A 12,120-nucleotide genomic window follows, 5' to 3' on the forward strand; every position below is an offset into this window, starting at 1 on the left:
CATGGAACAAGTAGTGTTCCGAAAAACTCTACCCTAACACCGACAATAGAGGGTATGGTGTCAATAGAAACAGTGGTCCTCATTTACATATGTTTTACAGGCATTATAGACACATTTCTTTCTCACGCTCCATGGTAGTCCTGGTATATGGGTTTGTCCTTGTTCAGCTGAAAAAATAAACACCTCTGGCAGTGATGACTGCTGCTTCCATTCCTTGTCTTTTTCTGTCCATTCAGCTGAGCAAGGCAGAGGTCAGAGGAGGGAAATTTTTGTAGCAGTCTAAGAAAGGATCCAGAAAATCCCAGTGTTGTTGTTGTTATTATTATTATTATCCTTTATTTATATGGCGCCACAAGGGTTCCGCAGCGCCCAATTACAGAGTACATATGCACATAATCAAGAAAACAGTGACTTACAGTTGAAGACAATATAGGACAAGTACAGGGTAACTAAACATAACTACATCAGTAGACGACATGAGATAAATTGCCATTGACATTGCCCGCTAGGACAAGGTGTGGCTCCTAAGGGCCCTTTCTCTACTTCCAGAGGTAGTAGACACAGAAAGCAGTGGGTACACACTAGAACTATCTCAGGCCAATATGTATTTCTCTTACGTTTTGAGGATACTGGGAATTCATTTAGTACCATGGGGTATAGACTGGCCCAATAGGAGCCTTGGGCACTTTAAGAATTTGATAGTGTGCGCTGGCTCCTCCCTCTATGCCCCTCCTACCAGACTCACGTTAGAAAATGTTCCTGGAGGAACCCGTCGCGTCGCATGGAAGCTCATGAAGTGTTTTCTGCATTTATTTTAGCTGTTTGTTATTTTCAGGTAGGACTGGATGGCACAGCCTCCCTGCTTCGTGGGACTTAGGGGAAGATGGAATGGCCCAACCTCTTGAAGGGGTAGTGGTCCCATTTCCCGCTGACAGGACACTAGCTCCTGAGGGAACTATTCACACGCCCCACCACGGCAAGCGTACATTCCCGCAGCACGCCGCCACCCCTAACAGAGCCAGAAGATAGAAGAGTGGTGAGTACTAAGCCGGCGTCCCAGTTAGCGAGTCGCCGGCCTTTATGGCGGCATGAGGGTACAGAGACGCATGGCTTCTACAGTGGCGGAGTCTCCAGACTCAGTACACAGAGCGGACGCACCGCTTCTGAGGGAGCGAACTGAATCTAAGTACACTACGGGTGTACACAGTACCCAGACTGGCATTACAGACTTAAAAGGTGACTGACTCCATTTTAAGCACTAAAAATGACCTCAGCCAGTATAAAAAAGCGTGAAGACCGCGCGCCATTGACGGGGCGGGGCTTCACTATGATTAGATCCAGCAGCTCACCAGCTCCATTTTCCCTCTGCAGTGGACTGAGACGCTGACTGACAGGGATGCGCAGCTCCTCCGGAGAGACTCCAGATTATTTCAGCGGTACCATGGGGTCATAGCAGGGGGGGAGCGCTTACTAATGTGCTAAGTGGGTAATTCTGAGTTGATCGCACCAGCAAGTTTGTTAGCAATTGGGCAAAACCATGTGCACTGCAGGGGGGGCAGATATAACATTTTCAGAGAGAGTTAGATTTGGGTGGGTTATATTGTTTCTGTGCAGGGCAAATACTGGCTGCTTTATTTTTACACTGCAATTTAGATTTCAGTTTGAATACACACCACCCAAACCTAACTCTCTCTGCACATGTTATATCTGTCCCCCCTGCATTGCACATGGTTTTGCCCAACTGCTAACAAATTTGCTGCTGTGATCAACTCAGAATTAGGCCCTAAGTCCCCAATCTGGGTACTTAGTCTGCGACCCGGCTAAGCTTGGCATTAGCAGTAAGGGCACTATGTGCTGGCTCGAGGCTATCTCTGTGTCTCTCTTGAAGGGCTCTTTGTGGGTTAATTGTGCATTTAATTTTCCTGTGTGTGTGTGTGTGTGTGTGTGTGCTGTCACTATCACAGTATGTCAGACAAAGAGTGTGTTTCATGTAAGGCACAGTAATAAATGTTTAAGCTCTTTTTTGAAAAGGTGGTGGGGCAGAGGTGATTGATATTGTTTCTCAATCAGTCAAAATTGCCGGACAGTTCTTTCAACGGGTAATGCTATCCCTGCTATCCCTAATACCTTTTTTGTGGCTTGTAGCTTGTTGCTACGGCGTGCATCGGCATACGCCGTGGGTAGCTTTTGTCCCGTCTCTCCCGCTGTATCGGCTACTTCACCTCCGTAGTCCTCTTGCGGCGTGACAAGCGTCTCAGCATATCAGTGTTTGCGTTCACTGATTAATGTCCTCTGTTCCTGCACCTCAATGTCCAACGCGTTTCTGGTCAAAGAACCCTTTAACTAGGATGTCATTTGTTGATTTAACTTCCTTTATATACTATAAAAACTTTATTAGGATTTGATTAAAAACAGGAAATGTCCCAAAAGGAAGTTGTTGATAAAAAGCGGTAACCATGTGCCCCTATGTTATCAATAGGGTAAAAATAATTTTTACCTTAAAATTACAGGTATGGCGTTCAAATAATAAGTGTGAATAAATTATAATGAATTAATCGTCTAATAAAAAAGCATTTATGTCTATTTCCACATTTAGTCCTTCTGGTTGTAAAGTCTTCATGAGATAAATCCACTTGGTTTCTTTTTTTCTTAATTCGAGGGATATGTCTCCTCCTCTCCAGTTTTTAAATATTTTTTGTATTCCTATAAATTTTAGACTTGAAGGATCACTATTATGGCAGTCTTTGTAATGTTTAGAGACACTATGTGTTTCCAGTCCTTTACTTATATTGTATATATGTTCAGAAATACGTATGCGAAGCTTTCTCTTAGTTTGTCCGATGTATTGGAATCCACAGGGACAATAGAGGAGATAAATGACCTCTTCTGAATCACATGTTATTCTTTCTTTAATAATGTATGTCTTTTTGGTTATATTCGACATAAAATCAGAAATGGGTCTTGTAGATTTGTTGCCAGTGATTTTACATGGACGGCAACATAAACAATGGAAATTTCCTTTATTTTCTTCTTGATGTGTTCTTTGTATTTGCGTATGACTTTTTACTAGATTCTGTTTAAGATTTTTTGCTTTTTTGTATACTATTTGTTGTTTTTCCCTTATATAAGGCCTCAACTGTTTGTCTAGCTGCAGAATGTGCCAATGTTTCTGCAATATCGCTTCAAATTGTAAATGTTGACTGTTGAATTGTGTTATGAAAACTGTTTTGTTTTCTGTAGTGCTTGTTTTTTGTTTATATTGATAGTTGTTTCCTGTCCATCTTTGCAACCTTTTCTATTTCAATATTGAGATATTCTTCTTTATATCCTTTTTCCATGAATTTTTTCTTCATAGTTTGACATTGTTGATGATAAATTTCTGGATGTGTGCAGTTTCTTCGAAGTCTTCTGAATTGCCCATTCGGTATGTTTTTCAACCAATTGTTGTGATGGTTGCTCGTTCGACTGAGTGTATTGTTGCCACTACATTCTTTTGTGTGGTTTCTTGTGCATATTTGGTTTTCTTGGATAAAAATCTCCAGATCCAAATATGTCACCATCTCTTTGCTAACCGTGGTTGTAAATTCTAATCCATATTCGTTATTCTCCATATATTGGATGAATTCTGTCAGAATATGCTCTGGTCCACTCCATATGAATATCAGATCATCTATATATCTCTTCCAAATGACAATGAATTCCTTGAAGGGATTGTTCTCCCAAATGGTTTCCTCCTCCCACTTCGCCACGAATAAATTTGCGTAGCTGGGTGCGAAGGAGGAACCCATCGCTGTCCCTTTCTTCTGGTTATAGAACACTCCTTGGTTCCAGAAATAATTCTTACTTAATATGAATTGTATACAACTTATGATGAAGTTTATTTGGGAATTTGTCAATTCTGTGTTCTTAGATAAAAAGAATCTACTGGCATCACTTCCTATATCATGAGCTATGCATGTATACAGTGACCGAACATCACTGGTGCATAGGATATAGTAAGAATTATTTCTGGAACCAAGGAGTGTTCTATAACCAGAAGAAAGGGACAGCGATGGGTTCCTCCTTCGCACCCAGCTACGCAAATTTATTCGTGGCGAAGTGGGAGGAGGAAACCATTTGGGAGAACAATCCCTTCAAGGAATTCATTGTCATTTGGAAGAGATATATAGACGATCTGATATTCATATGGAGTGGACCAGAGCATATTCTGACAGAATTCATCCAATATATGGAGAATAACGAATATGGATTAGAATTTACAACCACGGTTAGCAAAGAGATGGTGACATATTTGGATCTGGAGATTTTTATCCAAGAAAACCAAATATGCACAAGAAACCACACAAAAGAATGTAGTGGCAACAATACACTCAGTCGAACGAGCAACCATCACAACAATTGGTTGAAAAACATACCGAATGGGCAATTCAGAAGACTTCGAAGAAACTGCACACATCCAGAAATTTATCATCAACAATGTCAAACTATGAAGAAAAAATTCATGGAAAAAGGATATAAAGAAGAATATCTCAATATTGAAATAGAAAAGGTTGCAAAGACGGACAGGAAACAACTGTATCAATATAAACAAAAAACAAGCATTACAGAAAACAAAACAGTTTTCATAACACAATTCAACAGTCAACATTTACAATTTGAAGCGATATTGCAGAAACATTGGCACATTCTGCAGCTAGACAAACAGTTGAGGCCTTATATAAGGGAAAAACCACAAATAGTATACAAAAAAGCAAAAAATCTTAAACAGAATCTAGTAAAAAGTCATACGCAAATACAAAGAACACATCAAGAAGAAAATAAAGGAAATTTCCATTGTTTATGTTGCCGTCCATGTAAAATCACTGGCAACAAATCTACAAGACCCATTTCTGATTTTATGTCGAATATAACCAAAAAGACATATATTATTAAAGAAAGAATAACATGTGATTCAGAAGAGGTCATTTATCTCCTCTATTGTCCCTGTGGATTCCAATACATCGGACAAACTAAGAGAAAGCTTCGCATACGTATTTCTGAACATATATACAATATAAGTAAAGGACTGGAAACACATAGTGTCTCTAAACATTACAAAGACTGCCATAATAGTGATCCTTCAAGTCTAAAATTTATAGGAATACAAAAAATATTTAAAAACTGGAGAGGAGGAGACATATCCCTCGAATTAAGAAAAAAAGAAACCAAGTGGATTTATCTCATGAAGACTTTACAACCAGAAGGACTAAATGTGGAAATAGACATAAATGCTTTTTTATTAGACGATTAATTCATTATAATTTATTCACACTTATTATTTGAACGCCATACCTGTAATTTTAAGGTAAAAATTATTTTTACCCTATTGATAACATAGGGGCACATGGTTACCGCTTTTTATCAACAACTTCCTTTTGGGACATTTCCTGTTTTTAATCAAATCCTAATAAAGTTTTTATAGTATATAAAGGAAGTTAAATCAACAAATGACATCCTAGTTAAAGGGTTCTTTGACCCGAAACGCGTTGGACATTGAGGTGCAGGAACAGAGGACATTAATCAGTGAACGCAAACACTGATATGCTGAGACACTTGTCACGCCGCAAGAGGACTACGGAGGTGAAGTAGCCGATACAGCGGGAGAGACGGGACAAAAGCTACCCACGGCGTATGCCGATGCACGCCGTAGCAACAAGCTACAAGCCACAAAAAAGGTATTAGGGATAGCAGGGATAGCATTACCCGTTGAAAGAACTGTCCGGCAATTTTGACTGATTGAGAAACAATATCAATCACCTCTGCCCCACCACCTTTTCAAAAAAGAGCTTAAACATTTATTACTAACCATTTTATTTGCAGGTATGTGCGTTCATTATACATATTAATTAAGCGCTCCATCTTTCTTGTTTTATTTTTGGTGATTAATATAAAGGGAGCTGCTATATATACATATACACAAGCGCGGCTAATACCTCACTAATTTATGTAAGGCACAGTGTTCCTCTTCTGCAGGGGGTTCACTGCAGTGTACTCAGTGCAGTGTACTCCCCCAGCCTAGAGGGGCTGGATACCATTAGGGGAATGATTTCCAATATCTCTTCTAAATTGTCCCGCAATGACAAAGAGACGCAATACTTAAGACAATCAATGACTGAGTTTATGAACAGAGACTCAGTACCCAAACCAGCATCTCAGTCCCCTGCCATTTTTCCGCAAAAACTTCCTTTGGCTCATTTCCTGAAGTCTGACTCAGAGGATGACGGGTCAGACATGGAGGTGGGGGAGGCTACTCTGTCACAGGGAATAGAGGCTGTCTCATAGAAGCTATCAGAGACGTTCTGCATATCCCTGATAAGGTAACAAAGGAGACTGAGGAGTCTTATTTTAATATAAAAAAGAAAACCTCAGACACTTTCCCTGTGTCAAAGGAACTAAGGGGGTCATTCTGACCCGATCGCACACTGTAGTTTTTCGCAGCGCAGCGATCGGGTCAGAACTGCGCGGCGCCGGCGCATGGCCGCCCGTCGCTGCGCTACGATTGCCTCTGCCTGATTGACAGGCAGAGGCGGTCGATGGAAGGGAGGGGCGAAACGGCGGCGTTTGGCCATTGTTTCGTGGGCGCGGTCTGGCCAATGCAAGCTTGGCCTGACCGTGCTGGGAGTGGCCTGCAGCGGCTGCGTGACATCACACGCAGCCGCTGCGGGCCGGGGAGCGATGAGTAGCTCCCGGCCAGCACACTAAAGCTGAGCTGGTCGGGAGCTACTCTTGAAGTGCAAAGGTATCGCCGCTGTGCGATGCTTTTGCACTTCTGCGGGGAGGGGGTCCGGCACTGACATGCGGGGCGGACCACATTGAGTTCATGATCGTAGCTGTGCTAAATTTAGCACAGCTACGATCAACTCGGAATTACCCCCTAAATACCCTGTTTGAAGAACCGTGTCCTGATAGGAAATTTCAGATTCCTAAAAGGTTGATATCTTTTTTTCCTTTTCGTCCTGAGGATAGGAAAAAATGGGAAAATCCACCGATAGTGGATGCATCAGTATCCAGGATGTCACGGAAAATTGTACTTCCTGTCCCTGGTGCGGCTTCCCTAAAAGACATGGCTGATCGTAGAATTGAGAATACACTCAAATCTTTGTATACAGCTGCTGGGGTGGCCCAGAGACCCACTATAGCATGTGGGTGGATTACTAAGGCCATCGCCAAATGGTCTGGTAACCTAATTGAGGGGTTAGGTACCTTGCCTCAGGAGGAGATTATTTTACTCCTGCAGCATATACAGGACTCTGCGAATTTTATGGCGGAAGCCATAAAAGAAATAGGATTGCTTAATACACGCACCACTGCTATGGCAGTGTCAGCATGCAGAGGCTTATGGCTACGCCAGTGGACTGCTGACGCGGACTCCAGGAAAGGCGTGGATGGTCTACCATTCACAGAAGGGGCCTTATTTGGAGATGAACTAGACAAATGGATCTCCAAAGCTACTGCGGGTAAGTCCACGTATCTTCCTTCTGCAGCTCCCCCAGCCAGGAAGGCCTACTCAGGACCTAACCTACAGTCCTTTCGGACTGCCAAGTTTAAGGGCAAAACCAGAGGTTTTACTACAGCCACTAGAGGCGCTAGAGGTAAACCACAAAAAACAGCAACTGCCGGTTCACAGGAACAGAGCTCAAGCTCTGCTTCCTCAAAGCCTTCAGCATGACGGTGGACCGCGATTCCTGGAGGACTGGCAGGTGGGAGGCCAACTAAAATCTTTCAGTCACATCTGGACAACATCTTGCCAGGATCCCTGGGTCATAGATCTTATTTCCCAGGGCTACAGACTGGAGTTTCAGGAGCTCCCACCTCACAGAGTATAACCTTACAGGACGCCATTCAAAAACTGGTACAGACTCAGGTCATTGTTCCAGTTCCACCTCATCTGCAAAACAAGGGAAATTATTCCAACTTGTTTGTAGTACCGAAACCGGATGGTTCGGTAAGACCGATTTTTAACCTCAAGTCATTAAACCCGTACTTACGAGTGTTCAAATTCAAGATGGAGTCTCTGAGAGCAGTGATCTCAGGTCTGGAGGAGGGGGAATTCCTAGTGTCTCTGGATATCAATGATGTATACCTTCAAATTCTGATCTGGCTGCCTCATCAGGCTTATCTACGGTTTGCACTGCGGGACTACCAGTTCCAGGCCCTGCCATTTGGTCTCTCCAAGGCACCATCCAGGGAGCAGTTGTTGGACAGCATTGGCCTCTCAACCAGACTACTCCTTGATCACGGGTGGATTCTGAACTTACCAAAATCTCACCTGGAACCGACACAAAGGCTCTCCTTAATGGGAAAGATACTGGACACAGAGTCTCAGAGAGTGTTCCTTCCCTTGAAGAAGGCTATGGATATCCAGTCGATGTTTCGGGCTGTCCTGAAGCCACCCCGGATCTCGGTGCATCTGTGCATTCGCCTTCTGGGGAAAATGGTGGCCTTTTACGAGGCGCTTCAGTACGGAAGGTTTCATGCGAGGCCCTTCCAGCTAGATCTGTTGGACAAATGGTCCGGATTGCATCTTCACATGCACCAGAGGAGCTGTATGTCGCCAAGAGCCAGAATTTCCCTTCTGTGGTGGCTACAGACTTCTCACCTCGTCGAGGGTCGGAGGTTCGGGATTCAGAATTGGATTCTGCTAACCACAGACGCAAGCCTCAGAGGTTGGGGAGCAATCACCCAGGGGGTGTAGTTTCAAGGAAGATGGTCAAGTTGGGAAGTTGTCCTTCAGATAAACATCTTGGAACTCAGGGCAATCTACAACGCCCTTCTTCAGGCCTAATCTTTACTTCAGAATCAAGCCATTCAAGTACAGTCGGACAATGTTACGGCAGTAACGTATTTAAACCGACAGGGAGGAATGAAAAGCAGAGCAGCAATGTCAGAGGTGTCAAGAATTCTCCTCTGGGTGGAAAAACACGCCGTGGCATTGTCAGCGGTCTTCATTCCGGGAGTAGACAACTGGGAAGCAGACTTCCTCAGCAGACACGACCTGCACCCGGGGAAGTGGGGCCTCCACCCGGAGGTGTTCCGGTGGTTGTCGCCTCAGTGGGGATATCCACAGTCGACATAATGGCCTCTCGACTCAACAAGAAGCTCAAGCGGTATTGTTCCAGGTCGATAGACCCACAAGTAGTGGCGGTATACGCTCTGACAACTCTGTGGGTCTACGAAATGGTGTACATATTTCCTCCACTTCCTCTGATCTCAAGAATTCTAAAAAGAATAAAGATAGAAAAGGTTCAAGCAATCTTCATTGTTCTGGACTGGCCTCGAAGGGCCTGGTACGCGGATCTTTTCGAGATGCTGATAGAAGATCCATGGCCTCTACCTCTTCGCGAGGATCTTCTGCAACAGGGCTCGTTCGTCTATCAAGGCTTACCGCGGCTACGTTTAACGGCATGGAAGTTGAACGGCTGATTCTAGCAAGGAGAGGAATTCCTGACAAGGTCATCCCAACTATGATCCAAGCCTAGAAGGGGGTAACGTCAAAACATTTCCACCGTATATGAAAGAAGTATGTCTCTTGGTGTAAGAGCAGACAATATTCAGCGGTGGAATTTCATCTGGGACGTTTCCTGCTTTTTCTGCAGTCGGGAGTGGATGTGGGCCTACACCTAGGCTCTACTAAAGTCCAGATTTCTGCTTTGTCTATTTTCTTTCAGAAACAATTGGCTTCTCTCCCTGACGTCCAGACGTTCTTGAAAGGTGTTCTGCACATCCAGCCTCCCTTTGTGCCTCCCATGGCACCTTGGGATCTCAATTTGGTGCTGCAGTTCCTCCAATTGGACTGGTTTGAACTGTTACAGGAGGTTGACATAAAGTACCTTACTTGGAAGACCGTCACACTGTTGGCCTTTGCCTCAGCAAGACGTGTGTTGGAGTTAGGGGTGTTGTCTCACAAGAGTCCCTACTTAATTTCCCATGAGGACAGAGCTGAACTCAGAACTCGTCAGCAATTTCTTCCTAAGGTGGTGTCCGCTTTTCACATCAACCAACCTATTGTGGTTCCGGCTGTGACGGACACCTCTGCTTCTTCAAAGTCTTTGGATGTTGTGAGGGCTTTGAAGGTGTATGTAAAGAGAAAAGCTCGTCACAGAAAATCCGACTCACTGTTCATTCTCTGAGCCCAATACAATTGGGTGTCCTGCTTACAAGCAGTCTATCGCACGCTGGATTAGGCTCACTATCCAGCATTCTTATTCCACGGCAGAGTTGCCAGTTCCAAAATCTGTACAAGCCCACTCTACTAGGTCGGTGGGTTCTTCTTGGGTGGCTGCCCGGGGTGTCTCAGCTTGACAGCTCTGCCGAGCAGCTACTTGGTCAGGTTCGAACACGTTTGCAAAGTTTTACAAGTTAGATACTTTGGCCTCTGAGGACCTTCAGTTTGGTCAATAAGTTCTGCAGGAACTTCAGCACTTTCCCACCCGGTTTAGGAGCTTTGGTACTTCCCCATGGTACTAAATGGATTCCCAGTATCCTCTAGGACAGGCCTGGCCAACCTGTGGCTCTCCAGATGTTGTGAAACTACACATCCCAGCATTCCCTGCCACATTTTTAGCATTAACTAATATCAAAACTGTGGCAAGGCATGATGGGACTTGCAGTTTTATAACAGCTGGAGAACCACTGGTTGGCCAGGCCTGCTCTAGGACGTAAGAGAAAATAGGATTTTAATTACCTACTAGTAAATCCTTTTCTCGTAGTCCGTAGAGGATACTGGGCACCCGCCCGGTGCCTCGTTCTTCCTGCACTGTTACTTGGTTAAGTATTCGGGTTTGTTGAGCTGTTGCTGTTCATGTTTCAAGTTTGGTTAGCATGGCTTTCCTATTGTTCTGTGTGCTGGTTCGTAATCTCATGACTTTCCTTATCTATCCTTCTCTCAAAGTATGTCTGTCTCCTCGGGCACAGTTTCCTAGACTGAGTCTGGTAGGAGGGCATAGAGGGAGGAGCCAGCGCATACTAATAAATTCTTAATTTGCCCAAGGCTCTTAGTGGACCCGTCTATACCCCATGGTACTAAATTGATTCCCAGTATTCTCTACGGTCTACGAGAAAAGGATTTACCGGTAGGTAATTAAAATCCTATTTTTTCCTGCCAAATTGGAACAGCATATTGGCTGGATCATTCAGTGTGTTTGCCCGATTTGTGCACTCCCCTGGTTGATATCTTCCGGTTGGCCATGCTGCCAATCAGAACATATTGTCGAATGCAGCATGGCATCCTACATCGGGCTGTTGTCTCTTGCCTAGTGCAGGTGTGTACACACTTGCTGATGCAGGTTTCCCATCGGATTGGCCGGCCAGCTACACATCATTCTAGTATGCAGCTGGCCTTAAATTTTAAAAAGTGCTCTAGAGCGCAGTAATTCACAGCATGATCCGTGCATCTGGTATTGTGAAACAGCTCCTAACCTACAGATGTGTCCTCATACACTATTGCTGCGGTTGCGCCAAACAGCCCCTCTTAGCGCGCCAGGTCCCTGGAGACTCTGCTAGCATTGGATGTCTTTCGCCCAAAAGTGCATATCAGTCGCACTAGGACGCACCAGGAGACTATACTGATTAACTTGACATGTGGCACTTGTATATCTGTGTACGACTCAGTCTGAACTGTCCAGTATATGAAGGGTTACAGTACAGCGGGATCAGCATTACACAACTTGCTGCACTGCTGGGTGCTGATATGCCTGCAGTATATGCTTGAATTTGTACCCAAGAAGCCTAAGAACACCTGTTATAGCTAAGCTCCTACCTGGTGTTAGTTTGTCCAGTTATAGTGTGCAGCATTTATAGTACACAAGATGATTAAAGACCTGTTGGAAAGCTAGATTGGGGAATAGGCATAGTTCATGTGACCAGTACTGCATATACATTTTATAACCAGTAACATACACAGACTCCAGTGAGTGGACAGAGATTTTTTTTGTGAAGCATTAGACCATGGTTGTGCACATTAAATACAGTAGGAGATGCATGTGTTGAGGTTAAAGCAGTAAGTGACATGTGCATGTGGCCAGAATTGGCAGAGTGCAAGCATAAGATTTAACTAAATGAGCTAATCAACCGCTTTGCTTG

The 12,120-nt window shown here is 44.1% G+C and overlaps 1 protein-coding gene across 1 annotated transcript in view; it reads left to right on the forward strand.

The window, feature by feature from the left end:
* YTHDC2 (YTH N6-methyladenosine RNA binding protein C2) overlaps positions 1 to 12,120 on the forward strand; it is a 408,514-nt gene that overhangs the window by 360,267 nt on the left and 36,127 nt on the right. The window lies entirely within an intron of this gene.

Source organism: Pseudophryne corroboree, chromosome 1 (genome assembly GCF_028390025.1).
Source record: "Pseudophryne corroboree isolate aPseCor3 chromosome 1, aPseCor3.hap2, whole genome shotgun sequence".
NCBI classification, from domain to species: Eukaryota; Metazoa; Chordata; class Amphibia; order Anura; family Myobatrachidae; genus Pseudophryne; species Pseudophryne corroboree.